Raw genomic sequence first — 12,504 nt, 5'->3', positions numbered from 1 at the left:
TTTTACAAAAGAATGTGAGTGGTCCGAGTGCAGAATGGTGCCAAAATTTTGTTTTTTTTATTGATTTACTATATGACATCTTATTGTATTTATTTTAAACATCAGACAAGTAAATTAAGAACACGAAAGACGATACTGCATAAAACGTTTATACGACTCTTTTCTACTAACAATAAACAAGAACGAAACTCAATCTACTACTACAAATAAAACCTTTGATGAGTTTAGATAACACCCAAATAGGAAACACAATCAAATTAAACTTCTAACTTATTTAATAATAAATAAAAGATAACTATGACACCAATTTATTTAACTTGGTCTTTGAACTTTAGATCTCTACCAAACCGTCACTTGAGATCTTCCGTATCACCCTTATACTTTTCTTTTCGTATTAACAATTCGAGTCATTTAAGTTGCTGTAGCTCCAAGTTTTACAATTTATACCCAAGCCAGATTTGGTGATCAATTTTAATATCCAGAACAAATATTGCAGAGGCCGAGGAGTTTGGTAAAAAGAAATGGGGATGGGGCGGGGGCGGGGCCGAGGCCGGGGAGTTTGGTCAAAAGAAATGGGGAAGTATATCTAAGGGGGTGTTTGGGTGAGCTTTTTAAAATTGCTTATTTGTTATTTGTTTGTTAAAAAACAAAAAGTGTTTAGTAAAACTCATCTTTAAAATTGAGTTTTTCAAAAGTAATGTCTTTTACTTTTCAAAAAGCAAATAAACAAATAAACAAATTTAAAAACACACCCAAATACCCCTAAATAAAACTAACAAAGAGGGGAATGTGAGTCTAGTTGGTAGTGTGAAATGATATGTCCAAGTAGTGTGGCATGTGATTGGTTGTGCTCTATGGTCAATTCATAAATAAAAAAATAGAAAATGAAAAGGGTTTGAGAGCCGGTTCATAGAACGTAGAATTAAATGGAACGAAAAATATTAAATAATTTTTGTGTATTATACATATGTGGCTAGAAATGATGTGATCTCGATCATAGTGCTGTTAAAATCTTTGTACAAAGGATGGGTTAGTCATAATTTAGGTTTTATGTGTTTTAGTAATTTATAATTTAGTGTAGTTAGTTTAGTTTAGGTTTCGAATAAGCTTTTTAGTTTAATTGGTTACATATGGTGTTTAGTGAGATTAGAAATATGTTTAGAGATGATTTAGACAGTAGTTTAACATTAGAGAAGGTTTAATATTAGTTAGTAATTAGTCAGGATTTTATTTGTACATGATATAATTATTATTTTCTAACTTGACTTGAGGTTGGGCCGAACATGTCTAAACCGATTTAATCATGTGTAATGAACCTGAAATTTCCGGATGTATTACTAATTTACTTTTATATTTATCCTACTTTCAGGTACACACTTCATTAAAAAAATTAGTAAGTTTCCACTGAATTGTAAGATTGTAACACATGCATATACAAAATGAGTGCAATAAGAATGAAAATGGAACTAAAATAACAAGGAACTGCCTACACTAGGTGCATCAGAATGTTTTTATGTTATCATATCATTAAGTTTCTTCGAAAAATGCGTCACCAATGTGTATGTACTTATACTCGTTGAAGGGCGATCGCATTTTCTTCATCAGAGACAATCTTGTTAGCAGTCTGATTCTTTTTGAGTTTTACTTCATCTTCTGGTTGCTTAAACTGAGCCGATTCTGCCAACTCTTCCACTGCTTTCATCATATTTTCTTCAATCCTAGAAGCGGTTTCAATTAATAAAGATGCAAAACTCACTAGCGGAATGACATCTAGGAGCGGCATTATTGTAATGTCCTTCGGCTCATTTTTCTCCTCACGATCATTTGGTTGGATCAGCAAATCCGAAAGTGATTTCAAGTCATTTTGTAGTTCCTTGACTGCATTTTTCATATCTTTAACCGCCATGTTCATCTTAACTGATCTTGTCATTGTGCTCACACTTGTTGCTAGTTCTCTTATAACATTTGATGAACTTGAGCTTAGATTCATGCATGCTGATTCAAGATGGTTCTTTATTGATTCCGGAACCTGTTTAAGAACAATGAAAGCTTCTTTGATCAATAATCAATTTCATGTATGAAAAGTGACAAAACTTTGAGTCAATAAGGATTTAGTATTCACCTGATTCTTGGAAGCCAAGCAACTAGTGAGTGTTTCAATGCAATAAGCACAACTGCGTGAAGATGCGCCAATCTTAAGGTAATTTTTCCATGGGTGTCGGAAATTGAAACGCCAATGTGCGGGCTCCCATCTAGCAAAGTTTGCCATGGATTCTTCGGAGGCTTTGGAATTCAACACGCATTTATAACCTTGTAAACTTTTCTTAGTTTCTTCGTCACCGTCCCCAAAATAATCAGCTACACAACCTTTACAAGACAAAAATGATGATTAAAAGTTGGTTATATAATATAACTTGAAAGTTGAATGATGTTAGTACTTACAATCTAGAGATTTTGCGAGTTTATCCATGTTACGCGGGACTAGAAGATGAAGCTCTAAACCAGCCCAAACAGGAAAAACAACCATGCTAGTTATAATGCACAAGCAAGTCCCTATTATTATGGTTGATAACCTTTCATGAGCCATGTGTAGGAGGTGATCAACGCGGTACCCTGACACCGAGACTAGGCTGTATGTAAGAATGAAGATGGTGCAACCATAATCGTATCTAGCTTTCACTACGGGGATGAATCTTGAGAACGTTGTAGCGGAAGCTGTTATAATTAAGAAAGTTATCATTAGTTGGTGAAACTTAACTTAGGATATATCATATATGTTTATTTAATAAACGAATTTTCATGATATGGTTTGTTGAAGTTACCTAGTATGAAGAGTGAAATGCCCATAATATATGGCTCAAATTGGTGGCCAGTATGACTAGCAATCCAATGAATCCCAAGTGCAAGAAATCCAGCAAGAAAAGTGGCACAAATTCTGTTCAAACACTTGTACAATGTTCCACCTACAATACATTTACACATTAGAATGTTTTTCTTGAAGTAAAGTAAGATTGGTTGCAAACTAAATACCTACCAACAGTATATTCGAAGACGACGACAACGGTCATAACAGCCCAAATGGCACTTCCACCAACACCATCATACAATGGTCTCATGTAGTAAAACAAAGAAACAACCATTAAAGCCACTCCAACTTTAAGGCAATGAAAGAATTTTCTAGGGTCATCAACCCCTAAATCCCATGCCTTCTTCAGAAACATCCACACTCTCATCACAAACCGAACCACCAAACTCGTTAATCGGTCCCATAATCTCATCACTCCATGCGTGTGCTCGGGCTCAAGCGCCATTGATGATCCATCACTCACCCTGATACTCCACTCAACTCCATTCTTGTTACACATTTTTACAAAAGCATATGACTATAGAGAATGGTGTCAAATGTTAGATAAGCTATGCTTTTTGTTGATTTGCTATGTGACATCTACTGTATTTATACCCAAGATTTGGTGACCACTTTCTATATGTAGAACACATATTTTAAACTAGCTTTAATCTAGATGGCTAGATAATATAATGTCGCATCATATTTTCTGGTTAAGTAGGTCAAGATAGGGTGCATTACATACATATGTCACTTTCTCTCAAATAAGTAATACTAACAATGTCCAACAGTCACAAAGCACTATAGATCAATGTTGTTTCCTTACGTAAATGCACTAAATGGCCTGCTTTTTTAGTTCTTTAGAGGATGGGATATATTAAATAAGCTCATCATTCACATTGGTTGAATTTCATATATTCTACATGTCATTAGGTAATGTCGCTTGTCGATGACACGTTCTTCATGTTCGGCGAAATTTTTAGTTAAATATTACTTTGTGTTCTGTGTAAATAGTTCACACGGAGCTTAAATTTCGTGTAAAAGGTGATAATTACTAATTAGCATAACTTATGTTCTTTCAAGACACTTGTACCTATTTTTTTTTCTTGTTCATGGCTTACAGGTTAAGCTCTAATTGGATTAGGTATATTTTAAAGGGTTAATGGGATCCTTGGTGGAGTTTATTTCATTCATAACTACATACTAGAAGCTAGTTGGTTTCTTACCAACATACTTTGTTCAAGAAAACTTCAAAAAGAAAAGTAGTTCTTGAAATAGGAGGGGGGACATTTTTTAATGCGTAGAGTAAAATCTTGATAAGGTTTTATAAGACGTCAATAAAACTAGTTCTTGAAATAGGATGGGGGACAATTTTTTAATGGGTAGAGTAAAATCTTGATCAGGTTTTATAAGACGTCTATGATTATCTTTCAAACGGTCGTCATTTGTAATGGCTACAATTCCCCATGTAAACATGATCAAGATTTTATCTTTTGTGATACATGCAAAAGGAGGCTATCCTATTTTTTTCCCAATACAATAACTAAAAAACCATTACATTCGTCTTGCTTTTGTAGGGCGAGTTAAAATATTGTAAGAAAAAAATTAACAAAATGCAGAAGTTGTACTTCTAAAAAAAAATAAAGAAAAATAAAAAATAAACTTCGAAAGTCGGGAGGGCAGGAAGGGTAAGCTTATGCCCTTTCGGTATTAGCCCATTTTCTGCCCTTTTAGGGTATGTGTCGTAAACTAACTAAAAAGTGCATAATGCCCTGTCACGTCATTTTTACGTAGACAATGAGTTTTAACTAACCAACCGTTTATTATGTTGTGGGCTAACTAGAGTTTAAAATAAAGAAAAAACATAAAACTTTGATTCGTGCATTTGAGGATGGACCTTAATAGATTTTGCATTCAAGGCATTATTAATGTGTTAACTAACCCATCTTGTTTTTCGAACTAACCCATCTTGTAATGCCCTTCAGGTGTTAACACGTGTATATGGCATGAAAATGAGTAGCAATTTTTTCCTCCAATTTTTTTCTAGGGAATCGACAGTGTTAACAATCATAAATTTCTATAGCATTGGACCCTTTCTGTAGTAGTGCATATAAAGTTTTATTTACATTTGTGCAATAATATTTGGTCTTATTCAATAGAAAAATGCAAGTCAATTTTGGATTTATTTGAAAAGGCAACGAATTAATTAGGTAATGAATGGCAAGGTTTCTTTTAACCAAAATATGTAAATGTAAAGAATTAATGTCATTGGTTTGTTTAGCCTCTTCACTAAGGAATGGGAAGACCACTTATCTCACTTTTATGCACTAACTTGAAAGGCAAACCCAAATATCAAAAGCGACATTGAACTTTATATTTCACCCCTAGACTTATGCTCAACTTGCAAGTTTATTTGATGGAAAATGACCACAAAGTATATACCAAATTAAAATTGTAGACAAGTAAAATGTGCACCCACCCATCTTCATTTTTATACATCTTAACATTTTTGTTATGTGTAGTACTGTAGTTGTTAAACTACACATATGCAAAACGGAACTCCCACGTCACTACTACATAGGCATAGGGGTTCTCATTAGCTTTTCCATTAAGAACACCTAATGATTTAACTAGCAGTATAATTATCCAATTTTCTTGTTAGCGGCCAAGGGGTCTCCTCCCCTTTTTGCGTCCATGTAATTAGGTTACGTAATGCCGTAATGGAGTGACAAATGAAATGCGAGTGACATCATAGGGGCGCCACCCCATTACACAAAGTCTTACTTCGTAATAAACAGATGCTGAAAAGCACCTTGGAGGCATTCACAATTAAGAATGTCCGAGGCCTAACTCGAGATAATAGTTGATTTTGGATAAAAGAGTCAAAATATAAATTCTTAGTGGAGTAAACATGTAAATTGAGTACAAGCCCATAGTTATAGTTTGCTCAAAAGCGAGTCTTCCACTTTTCACACTCTTTTATCCCTTGAATATCTTAAGTAATGTCTTTTTCACATGTTTCCACCTTTAATTTTATATATGTTAGCAACTTAGCATTATATTTATATCACCAATGTGAAGAGAGAATAAGGTTTTGTACCTTTGTCCTGTCTACATCCATAGTGGGTATGATCTTGCATTTTCACTTAAAATATAAATATATCATATCATTTTGATTCTTTGAATAAGTCATACAATTGGCTTGTGGTTCATATATAGTTTCAAAAAAGTCTCAAAGTACAAAAAATATACAAATTATCATTGTTTTTACACACCTCAGTTCTTTAGTTCCAAAAATGAATGTGCATTATTGGTGTTGCTTTTACTTGTTCACAAAATTTAGGTGGGTAAACTTTCTTTATATCCTCTAATGCATAAGATAATTGTTATTTAATGTTATGTTCATGATTTAATCACAAAAGTAGTGATGCAAGAGCTGGTAATACATTTCCAACGTCACTTATGAGGTCATTGGTTGGAGGCTTAACAGCTTTGATTTTTTCACGTTCACTTCTCCTCTCTCTTTTTCCATTTGTGATGTACTCATCCCACAATAGGTTTATGATCTATTCATACACGCATTTCACTAAGAGAGTTAGAGCTAGTCAAGGGTACTTTTTATTCATGAACGATCGTAACTACAAATGAAACGCGTATCGCCCTATTTACAGGTTTTTATTAGTCACCTCTGAAATATACAAATGGCCTTGTAATTATACTATACTTCTGAAATTATCAAATTGAAAATACACCAACAACCAATACTTTGTCTTTATTAATATTGTTATTATTATATATAATAATCGAATAATAACACAAGTGTAATACAAAGTCGTCGTTCTAAAAAAACACAGGTCTAATAAAAATAAATGAACAAAAGATACAAAAAATTTTGATGTGATGTTTGATGGGTATACCAGGTAAACTAGACCCATATATACACTTTAAAGTTTAAACTTTTTTTCTTTGAGTTTTTTGGACATATTTGAGTATGTTTTGTCACCAAAGCACTGGATTTTATAAAAGTTACACCTGGAAAAAACACAACACACATGTAAAGTAAATTAGTTCTTTCTGCATTACTTTGGTAGAGGGGTCTATTTCTTATCACTTGATATTTTTGGTTGCTTGTATAACACGTCTTTGATCTTTTAGATGTTTAGATAAATGATCAGTACTTATGATTTTTGAATTATATCTAAACATGAGTCGTTTGGTAAACGAATATTGGCAGACGGGTCTACCTATGACACGTTCGCCCATACGTCATCTTAACTCAATCCAAAGATTTTAACTGACGATAAAATAATTAACCATGCATATATGTCCTCCTTTAACTTCATGAATATGTGAACTAATACCATGCTAATCAATGCGATTAAATAAAACATAGTTTTCGTAGGCTTCAAGGAGCTAAATGCGTAACACAATGAATGTTGATTCGGACCTGAGATGTCTGCTAAAGGGACTTAAACGCTTACTACTATGCCATCGCTATAATTGTTACCATGGAATTTTGGGCTCTGAGATGAAGGTCGGACGTAGGCTTGTTTGTACTGAGAGTCATGTACTTTTGTTTCGATATTTTTATAACCTATTGATTTCAGTTATATATAAATATTTTTTCCTCTAGTAATATGGGTATTAAACGCATTTACCTAATTCTGTTAACCGTGCTTAGTTAAAGATATGAAGCTTTATACTAATTTTTAGACAAAAAAACGGTATATATAATAGTTACAGAATTCAAATTTTATTGGGTTTGCCTTTTCTTTGGGGAGAGCTTCACGACAATGCCGTGACATGTTCAAAATGCAGCTAAAACAAATGTAATATCGATGCTTAAAAAACAAGATTGTCGATTGATATGCCGAATTAGGTCATGCTTGTGACCAACAGACATGAATGTCGGACCATAGATATGGGCTTGTGTAACCAGAACTTGCTTAGAAGCATAAGGTTTAGATCAAAGTATCTTGCGTGTAACGAAATTAATAATCAGATAAAACATAAATTGTTCTTTCAAAGAATAAGAGTTCTCTTTATGAAATTGGTTATACGAAGTCAGACCAAAATGTTTATTTTAAAATTGGTGTCGAACCAATACAGTGGTAAGGATGAAAGTTGTGACGTTTCATAAACAATTTTGGCATTTGAGATGCAACCACTACAATTGCGTTAGTAGCAAAGTATGGTTTTAGTTCTGTTAATGAAGTGAATGTACTTATTTTTAGTTTCTTATCAAAAATGGTTTTAATTGCTGTCTTTTTTTTTTCCTTTTATGATGATAATATTCAGAGTGAGTACCAGCGAGGTGTTAGTGCTTGGAACTTTGACGTTCAAGACTTAAAATTCAAAGCATCCTTGGTATTAACATATCATTTATTCTATGGCCTATGCATCTTGTTACTTTTTTTTAGCACTGTATAATCGTATGACTTCAAACAAATCTTTAAAATTTGGCCAAAGTTGCAAGATGATGATGAAATTCAAGATACGAAGGAAGATGATGTAACTTCAACTTCAGTTGTCAATAATGCAAGTCTGATTCTAAAATACTATCAGAGCTTTGGAATATTAAGCTAGAATTTCACTTTTTACCGCTATTATCTGCTGTAGGATGCATCTGAGTCAAAGGCTACAATTGACAAACTAGATTCCACAAGCGAGTTTGTTTCTAGGTATTTTCAATTTTTTATTCTTTTTTGTTGTTTGATATTTTATTGTTTTTAACTCTTTTCTTTTTTATTAACATACTTCAGTGATGAAATAGTCCCATCTGAATCCCAGAGCAATAAGGGAGATACTAATATGCCAGATGGCAATAAAGGGAACATTTTAGAAAAAAACAGAACAAAAGCTGATCAACTACCATCGACCTCAGGCTAAAACTAGAGTTATAACCGGAAGAAGCCGACAAACTCAGAGTGGGCCCTTAGTGGCTGGTGTGGTCTTAAATCATTCGAAATCTGACAGAACTCGTAGTTCAGAAAGGTTTCATCATTATCTTTACTCATTTTATTAATCTTCATTGTTACTTTTATGAAGATTTATGATATACCAAGTCTTTTTTTATCCGACAGTGAAAGCTCACAAGCAATTGATAGAATTCATCAAGTCAGAAGAGCACCGAGCTTTAGTGGTCCGTTAAACCTTCCTAATAGAGTGAAGAAACACTAAGTGACCCCGGGCAGATTATGGGTAATCTGGGGGCTAAGTAATGTTTCCCACGAAGGTTAGGTCCAGCAGAGTAAGTTGTACTTCAAGGAACCTGCAAAACAGACACCGTAAGCTCGTCACTGAGAAGGGGGGGGGTTCCTCCTTGTGACCACCCTCCGGCGTGAGAATCAGTCTATATTGCTCTTTAAATATAAAAGTATATGAATACTATTAGAGCAATTATCAAGTAAGTTATACGAGATAGTAGATGATGAAATGATAATACCATTTGCTGTCTTTTATAGCCGAAGGTGGGTTTCCAAGGGGTTTAGCCGGCCCAACACGCTACCAACTGTAACCTATGCACGTGCCCTACCTGTGAGTGGTGGATAGGTAGCGGCTGACACAGAGCAGGCGTGCCGTGCACTCTTCGTCTTCTACCAACTGCAGGCTAGGCACGTGGTCTGGCAGGAGTTGGTGGGCAGGCGGCGGCTATTGGTCACAGTGCTGTGGCGTGCTGTCTGCCACGCTGCTGTCAGTGAGCTGTCGCATTCTTGGTCAGATCTTTTGTCTTTACCTCGTCAGGTATCACGCAAAAGATCCTCCATCATACAGACTGGCCCATTTTGGCGGGAGTTTTCCCCCTCCCGCCTCTGCTCATTCTTTCAGGTGACACTGAATATTTGTAAGTGTTAAGCCTTATGCGTGTAGCTATGCTGTGCGGGTAGCCTTCCCTGATGGCTTGTATCCGCGACTGCGGGAACAGGCGGGTTACTTTACCATTGGGAGGCTTTTCCCTGCGTATGCAGCTTGCATACTGCGCGTAGGCTTCTCTGAGCATGGTGGGTCCTGCGGGAGTAGATGGTCTTTGCGCAGACATCCCTGTTCAAGGTGAGTCATGCGGGACCAACTGAGCCCTGCTGGGACCTACCTCTTCAAGTCCCCCCAGTCCAATGTTCTTTTCACGAATGTCTAATAAAGTGAGGTGAACTTTTGGACTTAAGCAAAGGGTTTTGAAAAGGGGTTTTTGTAAGGTTTTCCATGGGGGTTCTTCCCGCGGAAGTCCTTGTCACTTGCAGAAATTCCCGAGTTTCCTGCTTGGTCTTTGGGTATGATGCGGGTAGGTCTGTAACCTCCTCGCAAGTCAGGAGCATTGAGTCTTAGTTGTGCGGATTCTCCCTGTGGTTCTGGTAGTTTTTTGAACATAGTGATCAATTATGTTTAAACCACCAATTCCATCTTGGAGCCTCAAACAACGTAGTACTCGATGTTCCCGCTATGCGGGGATATTATTTCCGTTTTCACAAGCATTGCCCAGAAGATCCTTCCTGGTTTCAATTCTCAGCGGGTGCTAGGTATGTGAAGGGTTTTGCCTTTACACTGTACCTGCATCCGTCTTATGGTTACTTTACTTCCAAGGTATTCCTGGCGTCCATTCCCTGCGGGTGCTAGGTATGTGAAGGGTTTTGCCTTTACACTGTACCCGCACCCGTCTTATGGTTACTTGGTTGCCAAATATTTTGGCTTCAATTCCCTGCGGGTGTTAGGTATGTGAAGGGTTTTGCCTTTACACTGTACCCACACCCGGCTTATGGTTACTTGTTTGCCAAGGTAAGGGGTATTTTCCCGCTTACTTTTTTGAACCTTAGTCTTCAAATTTTTTAAATTTTGAAATTTGAAGAGTTGGTGGATGGATAACAACCCAATACCTCAAACGTCGTGCGACGGTTTCTTCTGACTGTGTCAGGACGTGCCAGAAGTTATGGCGACATGACATTATGTGGTCATTCCAGTTGCTTTTTCAGGCGCGTGGGCACGGGATTCCGGGCGCGTAGCCGCGAAATCTCTGGCACACGTCCTTTTGACAGCTGTTGCCAGCTTGCCTTTGCCACGTGTCATAGTTTCATTGCACCTTTGACTTCTCTCTCTTCCGTATTAACTTCATCGCATTAATTGCGATTACTATATAAAGGGGGAGAGGGTTATTTGCAATTCACACTTTCCACTTTCATCTCTTCTTCTCCAGTAATTTCCGGCGAATTTCTCTTTTCAGTAAAGCATTACTCTGAAATCTCTTCTTTCTTCCACCATGTCTTCTCACGATGCTGATGATCAGAAGACTGCTGGCGAATGCCAGTGTTCTCTTCCTGTCGAGCTGTACCAGTATATCGTCAGGAAGTTCATGCTCGAGTCTCTCGAGCCTGAGTTTCCTGAGCCCCACCATACTGTGTACGATGCCCCTAGTGGCAAGATCGGGGTTTATGCTGCATTCTTTGTCTACGGGAACCTTAGGTTTCCGTTGACAAAGTTTGTGTACCGTGTCCTAGAGAGGCACGGTGTGCACCTGACAGAGGTGCACCCCATGGCCATTGCCAAGGTCCGGCACTTTGAGTGGGTGTGCCGGATACTGGGCCTTGAGCCCCTCGTTGACCGCCTGATGACCTTCTATACATGGAGGTGCATCCAAGGGTGGTACACTCTTACAACCCGTATCAAGGGTTTAAAGATTTGTACCACCGAGCGGAGTCTTCGCTCATGGAGGAGAGAGTTCTTCTTCATATCCGCTCGCGCCATCCCCATCGCTATGAAGTTCAAGAATGGCCAGGCGCTTCCGAACCTTCCCGCCCTCAATTATGAGGAGGCGGAATGGTTCTCGAAGATATCCCGGGTCCAGTCCCCGGTTTTCCGTTTTCCGGAGTCGGCGATGGTGATGCTGGGGATGAGCCGGGTGTGGAAGGCGGCGAATGCGGATAAGGTTCCGATCGTCCTCGAATATGGTTCGAACTCTGTCCCTTATGGTATGTCTTGTTTCTTTTTGCTGACTATGATTTTTTCTAACTTTCTTGTTGATTTCAGAGGGTAACGATCTTCAGTCGCTCCTGAATCCGCGGGAGGAAGATGGTCCTGCGCGGATGGGTACTTGTGCTCTGGACGAGAACGAGTTGCCCATCTTAGAGCAGACCGCGGGTCGGTTCGTGGAGGTTTACCCGCCAGGGCAAGAGATCCTGAGCCACCGACGGCCAGGTAAGCCTATCTTCTATCCTGAACCTCTCAATGCTGTGCCTGCTGCTGGAGTTGACATTTCTTCTTCTGAGGAATCCGCAGAAGGTCCTCCACTGGTGCGGAAGAAAAAGGCTGCCGTCGGGAAAGGCAAGGAGAAGGTGGCCTCTACGGCCGACCCGGTAGTCCTATCTGACTCGGAGTCAGATAATGCAGAGGTGGCGGGGAAGCCCGGTGGTGAGGAGACCACCGCTCCGGAGGCTGTAGGTGATACCTCCGGGGAGGCAGCGACGACGACGGTTACCGGTGTCAAGAGGCCGGCTCCATCGGGTTCGCCCCCACTCGTTCGTATGTTCAAGCTCAAGAAACCCCGTAAGTACCCCCATAATTCTTGTCTAGATTTGTTGTTTTAAATAAATTCAACACATTTGCTTGTGCAGGTGCGGATGTTGACGCATTCCAGGGTGGAGTTGGAGCAAGTATTCCCCCGCCAATGACGG

General features: G+C 38.1%; 1 long non-coding RNA gene and 1 pseudogene across 2 annotated transcripts; one reads left to right on the top strand and one right to left on the bottom strand.

Moving 5' to 3' along the window:
- Window positions 1–1,391: 1,391 nt before the first annotated feature.
- Window positions 1,392–3,500, bottom strand: LOC143575147 (aluminum-activated malate transporter 10-like; annotated as a pseudogene). Its single transcript, XR_013142718.1, has 4 exons — window positions 3,035–3,500; window positions 2,823–2,963; window positions 2,123–2,715; window positions 1,392–2,029 (listed from the first exon to the last, which is right to left on the bottom strand). The product of XR_013142718.1 is annotated as an aluminum-activated malate transporter 10-like (transcript).
- A 4,639-nt stretch (window positions 3,501–8,139) lies between these two features.
- LOC143575146 (uncharacterized) lies at window positions 8,140–9,011 on the top strand. The gene is made up of 4 exons (XR_013142717.1): window positions 8,140–8,212; window positions 8,315–8,526; window positions 8,608–8,839; window positions 8,929–9,011. It is a non-coding gene; the product is annotated as an uncharacterized LOC143575146 (long non-coding RNA).
- Window positions 9,012–12,504: the final 3,493 nt, after the last annotated feature.

The sequence above is a fragment of the Bidens hawaiensis genome, unplaced genomic scaffold, assembly GCF_021521415.1.
Source record: "Bidens hawaiensis isolate Kalapana, Puna unplaced genomic scaffold, B.hawaiensis_p1.1 tig00027299_1, whole genome shotgun sequence".
Classification (NCBI taxonomy): Eukaryota; Viridiplantae; Streptophyta; class Magnoliopsida; order Asterales; family Asteraceae; genus Bidens; species Bidens hawaiensis.
Note: the sequence above shows the minus strand (reverse complement) of the source record. Positions and strands in the feature narration are given on the sequence as shown.